At 40.0% G+C, this 13,245-nt stretch overlaps 1 protein-coding gene across 2 annotated transcripts in view; it reads left to right on the plus strand.

Moving 5' to 3' along the window:
• Window positions 1-3,466: 3,466 nt before the first annotated feature.
• The window catches only part of plxna1a (plexin A1a), a 339,887-nt gene continuing 330,108 nt past the window's right edge, over window positions 3,467-13,245 (plus strand). For both annotated transcript variants that reach the window (XM_028452103.1, XM_028452104.1), the window contains exon 1: window positions 3,467-3,692. The gene's annotated coding sequence lies outside the window, so the exon portion shown is untranslated. The remainder of the gene's footprint in view (window positions 3,693-13,245) is intronic.

Here is a 13,245-nt window from a genome sequence, read left to right on the forward strand (position 1 = left end):
TTCAGTTTTTGGTTTATGGCTAAGGAAAAGGGTTCAAGTGAATATTCCCACTGACATCACGACAAGCATCTGAAATTAAAAATATGGCGTTGACTGTGTCTACATGACAAACAGGGTTTTTAAGACTCTACGAGGACTTTTACAGACATGTATACGGGATCTTTTATTGGAGCTTTTAGTTCAAATCTGCTACAGGTTCCCTTATAGTAGCTGGGAGGGTAAATAGCTGATGAAAATCACCTGAGTGGGAACATGAGGGGGTGGGACTGTGAAAAGTTTGGGAACCAACCACTACCCTAGTCTGTTAAAAACACATTGAAAGTGCTATTTCTTGTTAATATGGGCGATATTCTCGCCAAGACAAAATCATATTCATTTCTTTCTTTCAGAAAAAAAGATGTGGCAATGGAGAGCTGCCATAAATTAGCTGCAGCAGCCCAGAGCCTTTGGTGAAGTAACATCCAAGGCCAACGCTGCCGATTGAATTGATTTGCCAAGTTTCAGGGGAGCAGACCTTCCTGCGTTCGGCGGAACTGAACGGAGGCGAGCATTGATGTGGCCGAGGCTCACGGGCGGTTGGCATAATAACGCACAAACAACACGGATATGGAAAAAAAAAAAAGACTTGGACTTGGTACACATGCGGGACACTGGCGCACACAGCACACAGAGCAGTGTCACTTTGCATGCGTGAAAAAAGAAGCGAGGGTCACCATATGATGAAAACAAATTTTCTGGTCTCTACATCTATAAACTGGTCCTCCCTGAACCTGCCAACTCCCAGAATGATAAAAAACAAGTGATTACTGCATGGTCTTTGCAATCCACCCACTGGTAAAACAGCAATCCTACAGGCTGTTTAGATTCAGCTCCTGTCTTTACATAACCAAAGGAGTCATTTTCATAGGCCAACCTCCTCTGAGCGGTGATAGGAGACATTGGTGAGATAGCGGTAGTGTTTCCCAATGTCGTCACTCAGAGCAAGACATGCAAATTGTTCTGTTGTGGTTGTACAAATCAACATAAGTGACTATATTCTGTCCCAGAGCCGTTTAGAGAGAGAGAGTTGCAACAACGGAAGCTCAAAATGCTTGACCGTCACGTGATAGTAGACTCAATTTGTTCCTGGAAGTTATTAGATAATAATAATATCCGATATGATTATTTAAACGTCTTATGTTCAAAAGTGCATCGCAAACTGTCTAATCCGCACTGGCGTCTGCAATAGTCAACTGCTCACTTCCGGGAACAATTGTGAGACTCCATGGATCACCATTGCTGTAAAAAAAAAAACTGATTAATTGGAGTGAACGAAGTTGTCGCAACTTTCTCTCTATACGGCTCTGTTCTGTCCCAGCTACAGAAATAGGCATCGACAGACATAGCTCATTAGCATTTAAAGGTGCAGGCAGGGCCGGATCTGGGCATAGACGAACCAGGCGGTCGCCTGGGGCGCCATCTGCTGGAGGGGTGCAAAAATTGAATTCTCAAAGTGAAAATTACAATAAAATAAATAAAGGATATGAATAATACATTTCAACCAATCCTTCACATTTACTTGACAAACCTCTAATACAAGTCCTACAAATACATTTTGTGTTAAAGTAAACTAATAAACATGAATAAAATTAATTGATTGTATTTAAAAAAGATATACAGCAGGTGGTTTCAGTCAATGAAGTGAGATAAAGGCTCATTCAAGCATTTTTCTCTGAGGTTTGTTTCCTCTGAAAAGGGTATCCTGGTGTTAGTTTACTCTATACCTTTTTTAGGGGCCACAAAAATGTGACTTTCTGATCCAAAGGCCACATTAACAACATTCATGTCAGAATGATGACCAATCCAAGCAACTTATTTAACAGTAAATAATAAAGGGTTTGTGTGTTTTTGTTGTTAAGTGTATATTTGTCATTTAATTTTGTGTTTTTGGAGTCATTTTTGTGTGTTTTTGCTTTCATTTTGTCTATTATTCTGTTATTTTCATTTGGTGTATCTTTGAAGTAATTGTTTTGCGTATTTGTTGTCCTTTTTGTGTATTTTTCAGTAATGTTGTATTTTTTCTGGAGTTATTTTGTGCATTTTTGTTGTTTATTTAGCATATTTTTTGTTCATTTTGTGTGTTTTTGGAGTCATTTTGTGCGTTATTCTACTACTGGAGCACTATTTTACCCAGAGCAGGCCCTGGGTGCTGTTCTCAGGAGAGCTCAGCAGAGCTCATTTAAGACAGCTGAAATTCAGGACCACAAATGGGTTTGAGGCAATGCATACTGAATACAGTGTTGTTGGACCTTTGACAGCTGTGCGAAACTGATGAAAAACAGTATAATATGGGAACTTTAAGTGGGCTGCAGATTTTAGGCGGGACAATTAATAATTTAATCATTAATGTGCTCTAGTATGCACTTCTACAGAAAGATAAATTATAAAATATATACAGCACTAAAAAATATCAAAGAAATGTGTGACAGATATCAGTCCCTGCAGGATCTTCACTTTCAATTTATTTGATTTTGGGACCCATTTTTCTGCAATTTGGGGACATTTTGTGGAATAATTTGAAGAAAATTGCCGGATTTGGGAAAAATGAATGGATGCTCTAAAGCAGACATAGGCAATTGGCAGTCCGGGGGCCACATGTGGCCCTCAGTCTCCCAAAACAAATCCTCAAAATTGTATTTCAAGAAGTTGGAAGGAATATAAAGCCCAACATAATACGCAAAATAACCCCCAAAACCCATAATGCACAAACAATTCCAAAAATACACAAAATGACTCCAAAGACAGACACAACAACCAGTTAAACAAACAAAATGACTACAAGGACACAAAAAACAACAACACATTCCAGAATATCTCCAAAGACACGCAAACTGTCAACAAAATTACACACAATGACAGGAAAATACAGAAAACAACAACAAAAATACAGAAAGTGACCCCAAAAATTCACAAATCGACAACAAAAATGCAGAAAATGACAGAAAAACACAAAATTACAAGAACATAAAAAATAACAAAAACACACATAATGACTAAAAACTGAAAAAACAATAAAACCACAGACAAAGACAACAACCCCCCCCCCTTTCCCCCCTGTATTAATGCTCAGATATTCTAAATGCTGACATGATTGTTGATCATGTGGCCCTCTGATCAGATACAATCACATTTTTGTGGCCCCTGCTGTGATAGAGTTGCGTATGCCTGCTCTAACGGGTCGGATTCCACATGTGTTCTATGGAGAAGATGTAAAAGCAGAAACGAAGCGCACACCAGATCCAACATTTATGTGGATGTTAAACCCAAAGATGAGCTGAGTTTGTCCTGCGTCAGATGCTGCCATCTATGCGCACACCGCCGAAGCGCCTTCAGGGACCTGCAGTACTGATCACTGGCAGGTGGTGGCGCAGTCCTGTCAGTATCTCATCCCCGCGCTTCTCTCTCTAGTTCCCTCTCTCCACCACAGCTACGGGATGCCGGAGTCTTAACTGCAGCTCTGCCGCTCATTCATGCTGAGCGCTGCCCTCCTGTGTGCACGGATCTGCGGAGCTGAGCGTTGGAGCCGCTTCTGCTGCTGCTGCTGCTGCTGCTGCTGCTCTCTGACAAGGAATGGAAACATCTTCAGCTGCAACTGTGCCATCATAACCGTGGAAACATGCCCAGCGTTGCGCATGCAAACGGCGATTTGACAAGTAAGTAGAGGCAAACTTTCTTGTGGCTGTTGATCGTTTCTTACGCATGTTGGAGCGTCTTCGCCCTGTGAAATGTGACCGTACATTCCGTCTGTGACACCAGCTCCTTTCACCCCCTCTTCCTTTCATTCACACCTTCCTGCCCTCGTGGATTACCCGATCAGCGCAGGGCTTGTTACATGTCTCGCCTTTCGAAGCATCGCCCGATCTGCGTAGCGCGCACAGGGCGAAGCAGCCCAGGACGCACAGGGACGGAGGATGCGGATGGATGAGCACCAGCATGTCACCTGTTCCTTTACGCTCTTGTGTTTCATTCATATGATGGAGTTACTGATTGTCAAGAATTATTGAGAAACTGAGGATTGTTTCTTCTTCTTTTGATCCAAGACGCACAGAATGATTGGAGTGTATTTGAGATTTCACCACTGAACCACCATTGTCAGTTACAATCATTTGCCTCCCAAAACACACTCGGCTTTAACATTTTTAAACAATTTAACTCATGACATGAGCTCAACTCCAAACTCCCTTTGCCTTCACTAAGTGTGTGCACGTTAAAAAAAAAGTGTATTGGCATTCATTTGTGTGTGTGTGTGTGTGTGTGTGTGTGTGTGTGTTGGGGCCAAATGTAAATGTTTGGATGTAGCTGGTGGGTGTTTACCACCAACATGTGTGCTGATTATGCATATGTGTGCGTGTGTGTGTTTCCCCCCCTAATCCACCCACACATAAACACACTTACAACATCACTGCTTTGGAATCACATCAACATCGCGCTGACAGTTTTGTGTCACCTTATGCATTTTTGACTTGAAATGCGTAGGTGAGGCAGAAAGGCAGATTTTTTAAGAGACTACAGGCATCAAGCCACTGCGTTGACTGCCAAGTACAGAGAAATGCCTTTACATCTTATATGTGTGTGTGTGTGTGTGTGTGTGACTCATGGGATGGAGAGATCTCTTTTTGAATATTCTCTTAAGTCCTCGCTCTCTTGTCACTCCCAGGAGTGAACTTGTGAGGATGAATGTGTGTGTGTGTGTGTGTGTGTGTGTGTGTGTGTGTGTGTGTGTGTGTGTGAGGGAGATGTGGAAGATGCAAAGAGATGAAGAGGAGGAAGAAATCCTTCCTCTCCCTTTCTTTGTGTGTTTAAGGATGTGTTGTGAATGATGTGCCGCTGCTGGCTCCTGTTGATAAGACTCAAACCCTGAGCATCACCTCCACTATTGGGCCAAAGTGTGACATCCAAAGTGACGTGTGTGTGTGTACTGGTTCCACTGAAATGATGACTGAGAAACCCGGCTGGACGCTCACTGTTTTCAGCTGTTTTGAGTGATGTTTAGACTCTTACCAGGGACAATGCACGCTTGTGCTTTGAGCTCCTGTAACCTAATTACCTACTTTATTCTTGGAGTCTTTTATTATTCATTCGTCCTTGGATGATAAAGATCTTGCTCTCCTCAAGTTCTATATTTTACTTTATTTTACTTTTGCTTGTGAGATGACACTTTGAGAATGTTTTTTTTTTTTTTTTTAATGGCCTGAATGGGCATGTCAGCGTCTTTAGAAGTTCAAATTATTCAACCGCATTGGAATCAAAATGAACCAAATGCTGGGGGCACATATTCAGAGATGCTGTTTAATGTATTTCCATATTCCAAAATAATGTGTAGCTTTGGTATTTAATTGTAACGTTGAAAAAGCCACAGGAGGGAAAGAGTGTTAAAGGATCGTCTGTGCAACTGGTGTCAAACCCATCGTTATCTGCGCCGTGGCACTAATCGGGTTTAGAGGTGTGGTATCGTTAAAATGTCGACAAAAAATATAAAGCAAAAGATCCACATCAATAGCAGCATCATTGAATACTCATTCCTGTATTCATTTGCTGTAAGGTACACGTTTAAAGATGTTGACAATTGGTTGAGAATAACTGCTCAGAGTCTCATTTTGTTGATATTTGACTTTCAGCGTAATGTGAGAGCGATACGGGTTTGTGTGTGGAGCACAAGCAGTTGCAAAAAAGGAATAAATGAATAAATAATCATCCTTGTGTGTTCAAACTTTGTTCAGATGGAATTGGAAACCCACGTAGGGTTTGAGACGGATACTGCAAAATGCAACATGCGTTTAATTATTAAAAACTGAAGAGAGTTTATAGCGATTATGAGAATAAGTCAATCAGGAACCCGTACAAATGCAATCCATGAAATGCGCTCGTCTCGACGTGCTCTGCTTTTTAGACTCGGGTTGAGACGAGAACGTCAGACGATGCATGGTCCTTTAATAAACAAGAGCAGAAGAATGATAGGAAAGCTGTTCCAAAGGGTGTGATTAAAAACGGCATTTTGCTGTGGTATCTATTAATAATTACATTTACAAAGTACCCTCAGAGATTGAGCTTTTAAATACTGCATTGGCACCTCGCCGTGTTTTTTTTTTTTTTACCTACCTTTTAGCCTCGGTGCATTGAAAGATTCCCATGTCCCTTGACTTATGCACCACTCACTGCCTTCGACTGGAACGGAAGGGTATTAATCACCCCACAGTCACTATGTACACCGAAGGCACAGATGTGTATCAATCTATAATCAATAATTCATTTAGTGTCTGTTTCTTTTAATTAAACACATACAAGGTCCAGCAGATTATCCCTGTTGGTAAACTGGCCCACCGTAGTTGGGAGAAGTTGGTCTTTCACAGTCTCTTAAAGAGGATTCTAACCAATGACGCCGGATGACAAGCTTGCTTTTCTTTGCCTTGATTCCAGCACTACCGCTATAATCTGATAATATCAGTTTTACTCGAACGCTTTATTCGACCCATTCTAGACGGCGGTTTATCCGATCAGCAGCAATATGGCTGTGTTTGATGTCGTGACAGATGTGAAGACAGACAGCGCCGTGTAAAAACTATCTGTGAAACCTTCTCACTAGGTTTCACGCCTAATGATAGCCAAATGGCAGGAGGTGTTGACAGGATTTTCTCTCTCTGCAAGACGCAGTCAATTTGAGGCAGTATTTTCAAATAGCTTCAACATGTAAAAATAGGCAAAAGTCCACTGAGAAATCTCTCGGATTCAGCGCGGCTGGTAATAATTTATGTCGTATGGAACTGACTGCGATTCTTTAGACTTTCTGTGAATATGGTGAAAATATTTTATTTGTATTGTCTGGATAGATTTGGATCTAGACACGACTTCTTATGTGGATTCAATTTAGAATTTAATTATTACGGCAATGGTCGTGGCAAGGTCATTTTAGCTAAAACATAAAAGCAGCTGCTGGCGTGTGAAGGCAGATTTCACACAATTCAGTTTTTAAGACGAAAATCTCAAAAATACACATCTTGCATCCAGACAGAATGGAGATAGTAGTACCGGTAATTTATTTAAACAATGATTTATTGGCTCCATAAGAGAAAACCTAAAAATGCCATTTTTGCATCGACTCCGATTGTTCGCACAATGCTAAAAAAAAAATATATATATTTATATATATATTTAAAAAAAAAAAAAAATATATATATATATATATATATATATATGTAAAAAACCTTTTACAGTCGAACATTTTGATGCACTGTCGGCTCAATTTTCTAAAAATCTAAATATCTGTGTTATCGTTGTGTGTGGCACAGTCTGAAGATGTGCTGAAACAAGTTTCTGCGTCAGTTGAGCAAAATCATTGTGGGAGAAGATAGGTTTAATAGTTTTTGTGATGGAGTGGTGGACTTCATTCTTCTGTGTTGGGACTACATTTTAGTGAAAGATGCACATATGGTGGATTTTTTGTGCATTTTCAAAATGTTAAAATGTGGAGGCTTCCTGTAGTGCCACCATAAGGACCTGTTTTTGCACCTAAGGCAATCTGGCATGGGACTGGACTTTTGTGCAAAATGTGTTGAACGTTCACGCATTGGAAGAAGGACAACCTCAGACAAAGAAGAGGGAAGAACATGCATGATAACAATAGAGGTCCCTGGCTGCTTAGGTTGCCCGGTCCCTGATTGGTGAATGGGAATCACGTCCGCATTCTAACATGTAATATCTCACAGGCAAAATTATGGTAAAATAATTTATACCTGAATTTAGAGGAAAAGGAAATCAGCGAAAAGATCATATGCAATAAACTCTGGAAGAGAGTTTTAAAAATGAGGAATGCGTGTTCAAACTTCTGAAGCTTTAATTTTAATGATCAGATGAACAAACAAAAAAATAAAAAATGAAATAAAAAAATCATAGCCATACACAGAAAACTAAAGATACTTACTCTGTAAAAACACACCACGGAGCTAAAACCTGAGCTAATTAACTGGAAACATCTTTGCTCACATAGACTTAAATAAAAATGTGTCTTCTTTGGTGTTGTATTTCTCTTCCAAAGAGAACGTATTGATCCTTTTTTGCGATCAGTTGGTGATTTTGGTTTGATCTAAATCAGAACATGAGGATGTGGAAAAGAGAGCGGGCGATATTGAAAGAAACAGATGAAGCTTTTAAGTTCCCCACATCTTTTTGATGGCGCCTCCGCAGTGAAAGGCCACGGCAGATCAAACAGGTGGATTGGAACGTTTCCTCTTTGCCTGAGTGCAGAAATGACAGGTAACCACAGGGAGGACGGAGGCGGCAGCAGCAACCTTCTGATTGCTAACAAAATTGAAACCCAAACCCACAAAGAGCTTCTTTGACTCTCATTAGCATCTGGAATTTTTGAGGTGAGAGATGCAGCAGCATGCAGGTGGGCGGGCTAGTTTCTTCTGTTTTTTTTTTTTTGTGTGTGTTACGGATAATTCTGCTGTTATTTTGTCAGCAATTAAAAAAATTACAGTAACCTGCTTTCTTCCTTTGCTGCTGCAGACCGTGTAGCTTGAAATTGCCGTCCCAAATGGCCAATTTCTGCCATATGTTCTCTACTGTCTGAACAGTTGAGGCAGCAAAAAAAAAAAAGTCAGCGTTTGTGTGTGTGTGTGCACAGCCTGCGTCCAAACAATATCACTAAACTTCCTGTTCTTTGGCAACATCGGCCCAATCAGCACATATTTATCTCTCTCTCACACAAAAAACACACACACTTACCCTCTATATCGGACTCTTGTGTATATTTAGAGCTTTGCCAAGGTCAAAGTTAGACTGCTTGGCTCTTGTTTTGTCCGTATATGGTTTCCAAATGCAAACCTTCCTTCTCGTTGCTGTGCTGCATGTTAGACCATCCCTAAGCCATGGAAAAGATGTGGGAGGTTAAAAGCACAGAAGACAATGATTTCTATGTTTTTCTGCCTTCAATCGTCAAACCTCTGAAATGTGTTTTTTGATTCTACTTTGCACGATACACAACATTTGTGCAAAAATTTAAAATGTATCTACTGCCAGGAGATGCGTTTGATCTGTTCTCAGGCGGGGAGTGTAAGGGCTCAAATGTTATAGAACAAAGTTTAGATTGTAGAAATAGATCCAGAAGCTTGAGATAGACTGCAATAAATTGTACTTTTTGACAACTTTAACCATGAAATTCTTCAAATCCACTTTATCGTACACAGTTGAGGAACTAGCTCATTGCGTTGGATCAGGGGTGTCAAACTCATCCTAATCCAAAGGGGCCACATGCGACCAAGTTTGATTTCAAAAGGGCAAGTTATTGTTTAATATCAGTTACAAAATAAAAAATAAATAAATCTCAATCTCAGGAGGTCAAAAGAGCAGTTTAAACATCATTGTGCTGAGTTTAGACATTCACATGGGAAAAAAGAAGAAAAGCACTGTTAACTTATAATATCCTAAGTTTAAACCAGTTTCAGTACAAATACAGGTTATTCCAGATTCTTGACTTTAGAACTCTCTAAATTCTGTGGCCACAATTTGAAAAAAAAGAAATTAAAAAATAAAAAATGTCCAGGATTTAGGTGGGATTATCTGCGAGGAATTGTTGGGTCTTTCTTGCACACATTTTTCAGTTTTATTATCCCCTATATCTCCTTTCCACGAAATGTGGAAGGGAGATGTAGGTTTCCGTCCTTCATGTTTTACTATTTAATAGAATAAATGAAGTAGAAGACCTATAAACTCAAACTCAATGAATCCAATAAATAAATCAAAATATATTGGAGTGCTTATATCGAGATCTTAAATGCAGGCCAGTGTAATCCAGTTAGGGCCAGGACAACGCGTCAATAATGCGCGCCGATGCGTCGTCCGACCAAAACAAAGATGGCGGCGCCGGGGAATAACTAACGCGAGTGGCTCCTCCGAGTTTCAAAAGTGCAAGGCAGTGAAGACATGCACTCATCCGTCAAAGGCAACTGTTCCCCGTAACCCTCGTCCTTTATCCCGGGTGTGACCGGATGTCAGTGCGTCAATGGGACAAGGAGGAAACACCTGCGGTGACATCAGCTGCAGCAACACACACACACATACACACACACGCGCGCACACACATGCAATGTGTAAATCAACATGTATAAATTACTTTTAGTCAATTAATGGGTCGATAATTGATAATCGAATCGAATCGAACTGGAAAAAATTAATCGGTAGATTAATCGTTTAAAAATATCGGTTTGTCCCAGCCCTAAATCCAATACTATATTTGTTGATATCGGACCAATTTCCCATATCATGATTGGTTTGGGACACCCTTCATTTTACTGCATTCAATTAGTGATAAACAGGGAAACATTACAAGCCCCTGCATATATTGTGGCATTTCATTGAAAGTTGTAAAATCGGAGGCGCTTAGACGCCATGAACTAAACTATATGATAATTTATCATTGAACTATATCCTTCTGTGGGCTGAATTTGAAGTGCTGGCAGGCCTTGAGTTGGATACACTTGCTTTGGATGCTTATTTTCTGCAGATGAACAAATATTCCTGCTGGGTTGCTGGTCATCAGCCTGTGGCTTCAGAACATTTGACAGAATTTAAGTCTTTTCTTAATGAACACATTTGTTTGGTACATTATCGGTAAACATACCGATACAGGTTGAATTTATGTATAAAAAAAGCTATAGATGAAATGAGAAAATTGTAACTGTGAGGATCTCAAATGAGAAGGTAAGGGAGGGCTTACTTTTGTCCATGTTTGACTTTTGCTTCATCAGTAGATTACCATAAAGCATGGAAAACTTATTAATTTAAATTAAAAGACATTTTGAAAACCTAGTTTAGTTATTTAAAAATGAGTTTTAGACTATTGTTTGATTTGCTGTAACAAACGCATTAAGTGCATTGTGAGTGACATTCCTTAGCATCTAAAGAAAAGGACGAAAGTTTAAGAAAAGAAATAAGGACAGAGTTGGGGTTAGAAGAAGAAACGAGAGAGGAAGAAGAAAGGTGGCAGGGAGAAGCACAGGGAGCAGGATAAATAGAAAGAGGACGGTGGGAGGGGGTAGAAACAACAGCATGGAGATTGAGATTGTGCAATTTTGATTCAGTCCCTTCTGGAAGTGATTAGGAAGTCAAAGAAGTCGGAGAGAGAAAAGAACGCCGAGAGGAAAGACATTAGAGCGCTGCACAGACATGAGGCGACATGGACGACTCACTTAATAAATCAAGGCTTACATCCAGGCTGTTGTTGGTTAAGTCTTTTTACTGTCAATGTGGTTTGTCTCGTGCCAAGTCATGTTTTGATCTGACAAAAACAAATTGTATATTAAGAATGAAGCAAGTCAGCAGAATTCAGCACAACTTTGTGACCTGTTTTTGAACCTTCAACTTTTACTGTGAGCTCCTTTTAACCCCTATCCACATACATTTATGTGATTATTATGTTATGAAACAGATCAAATATATATATATATATATATATATATACACTCCCCCTCATTTTTCCAGTTATTTATTGCAATTCAAGTCCAATGAATAGCTTGAAATGGTACAAAGGTAAATACTGAACAGCCAGAGGTTAAAAAAAAAGGTTTGGTTACCCAAAACTGAAAAATAATGTACATTTCAGAAATATACAAATATAACTTTTCTTGATTACTTCCAACCCCCTTTGTCTGCATAAAAGCAGTGTTGGAACACACTGTGGTACCAGACCCTCATGAGCATCAGCTGAACAGTATTGTTCATGAATTCCATGATTTCATTTTCAACTCAAATTACTTATTTGTTCTACGCTTTCATTTCAAAGTGCAATGACACAATAAAATGAATAATGTTCAATAAAAAAAACTGGAAAAAGTGTAGTGTTCTAAAACCTTTGACTTGTAGTGTGTCTATAAGCCTTATTAATAAAGATTATCAAACAGCAAAACAAGTCATGGTTGACATGAGCATTTAGTTTTTGGTTTAGTTCCATCAACAGCCTTGAAAACCAGCAAAACAAGGGCAGAAATTGAGCTTTTACCCTAACATTGAAGCTGAAATGAAATATATATCAACAGCAGCAGATATTAGTTATTATATGTAATGAAAATGTAAAAAAAAAGGTATTTTTGTTTTCTGTGCTGTAATTATTCCTACAAGTTTAGTCATGAATGATGCTAATTTTGGCCTCACCGTGACACACATGGTTAAAAAAAAAGTTTTTAGGGCACCAACAATAGATGTTCATGAACTTCTTGGGGCAACATTTAATCTAAACAGAGACATGTTGTGTTTCTTAACGTTTTGAGACAGAATTTGTCAGGCTTGCTTTTTTTTAAGGTCGCTGTCCTGTGAGCAGCTGCAGGAGGAACGACAGGACTGTGGCAGTCAGCGAGGAAATGCTGAGTCAGCCGGTGTTGTGACTCTCCCTCATCACACACACACACACACACACACACATACACGCACACACACGTACCCTATCTCATTTAATTTTGTTGAGTGCTTAGTCAAACCTAATGCGCTCATGTGGGCGAGGGTTGGTTGTTAGATTGCGTCCGTACTCACAAGCGCGTGTGTGCGTGTGCATATGCGTGTGTGTGTGTGTGTGCGCGTGTGCAGGAATAGCATCAGAAAGCCCTGTGGTGAATTTCCCTCTGCATCCTTTGTTATGTTGAGCGTGGCCTCATAGGTTCAGCGTTTTTGCTCAAGGGCACCCTAGCAGGTGTCCTTGCATCCCTATGAAGAATCCATAAGCAGATTTAAGGGTTGGCACTTGATCACTTGCACTGGATGATTGATGTTGCACCAAACCAGGCAACGAATGACTCAGTCATTGTCTGTTCAGTAAATCAAGAGGGGCTAATATAATTGGCCTAAAGTCTCCAGTGAGTGTTCATCCTAGTTTTTACCTGGAGGAAAGGGGAGAAAGGCTCCTTCACCCTGGTGTTTGGATCCTGTTTCATTGGCTGTTGTTTCCTTGTGACTGATGAACTTCTTGCGCAGGTTGAGAAATGAACTCTCCTTTCATTTTCCGCCATTCCAACCCCTCTTTCGTCTCCTCCTGTCATCTTATATGCCACTCTGCCAGCTTTTTTTTTTTTTATTCCCCTGCAAGGTAGGACATGGCTGATGAGACACACAAACACATAGTGTTCATGGTAAATGCTTCCACTCCCCCACAACAAAGCAAACCGCAGGGTCAAAAACGTGTTGAAATCCATTTAAGGTACCTTCGGGTTTTTCTGTTTA

This window comes from Gouania willdenowi, chromosome 7 (assembly GCF_900634775.1).
Source record: "Gouania willdenowi chromosome 7, fGouWil2.1, whole genome shotgun sequence".
Classification (NCBI taxonomy): domain Eukaryota; kingdom Metazoa; phylum Chordata; class Actinopteri; order Blenniiformes; family Gobiesocidae; genus Gouania; species Gouania willdenowi.